The sequence below is a fragment of the Otolemur garnettii genome, unplaced genomic scaffold, assembly GCF_000181295.1.
Source record: "Otolemur garnettii isolate 467f Iridium unplaced genomic scaffold, OtoGar3 scaffold00059, whole genome shotgun sequence".
Lineage (NCBI taxonomy): Eukaryota > Metazoa > Chordata > Mammalia > Primates > Galagidae > Otolemur > Otolemur garnettii.
The window spans coordinates 9,068,130-9,069,440 of record NW_003852454.1 but is presented as its reverse complement, the minus strand read 5'-3'; positions in this window follow the sequence as shown (position 1 = coordinate 9,069,440).

The following is a 1,311-nucleotide window of genomic DNA, read 5'->3' as shown; positions in this document are numbered from 1 at the left end:
AAATGTGTATACATTTTTCACACCCTTTGTATTCCAGAGTCATAAAAATTTATGTGCACAAACATCCCTATGTGAGCATTTATAATGTTTGGTTCATAAAGGACAATACTTGGAAACAGCCCAGGTATCCTCCATTGGGCGAATGGTCACACTAGTCCAACCATTTCATGGAATATTGCTCAGTAAACAAGGGATGGACATTATACCTGATAATGTATGTGAATTACAATAAGTAGAAAAATTGGTTCTGAAAGGTCAAACATTATACGTAATCTGGTAATTGCCAATAACATAGTGGTAAATAGATTATTTCTGAACTGTGTCTACATTAATATCCAGGTTGTAGGACTAGATGTTGTCACTTGGGCAAACTGGGAAAAGGGTACATCATTTCTCTTCATATGATTTCTTACAACTTCATAGGAAGTCTATATTAATCTCAAAATAATAGGTTTAATTTAAAAATAGAGGAAACTGCTGTCCTCCCATGATTGTCTGTCTTTATATCAGTGAAAGTTTCTTGTCAGATTGTATGTTGCAGGCTGCAAGAACAAAACATAACTCATGGTGAATCATGTGGGTCAGAGAACCCAGTAGTGATCCTAGTACCCAGAAGAGATGAGGACAGTCATCCTCTCTGGATACTTAGAGGAAAATAATGTATAGGAGTTATGAATTTGATGTCAGCAAGGCAAATCTTTCACTGGTTCCTTTGGTAGTTCATATATTTAGAATTCTGTCCGATGCATTCAAACAGTCCCATCCCTAGCGCTGAATCCTTGAAATCTAAAGGGTCTGTTTAATATGGCTATGAAAATTCTGGATACACTATATTTCTCAGAATGATAAAAAATAATAGCAATAGTACTATTTACTTAGACTTATCATGTGGCAGACATTATACTTGTTGCTTTATATGAACTATATAATTTAATTACCATCTCCACAGCTGGTTAAAATTTAAATGACATTTTCACTTGACCTATCTGATTTACAAAGAAAGTTAAGTGGTTTTTTCCATGATGAAACAGTTTGTACTAAGCTAATCGGGATTTGAACTAAGCTAATATGACTCTAGAGACTGTTAGCTCAACGCTCTGCTCTATTACCTTACAGAGAAAAACTACATAGGTCATAAAATGGTCCCTGGAGAAGCATATTCAGAAAAAAAGTAAAAACTAACATGTAACATTGCTAGCAGGTGTACTTAGGAAGAAAAAATACATATGAAGGATGTAGAAATTGTATGTAGGTCTGAGATTGAGTTATACAGGGATTCTGGTAAAAAAACAAAACAAAACAATCAGACTG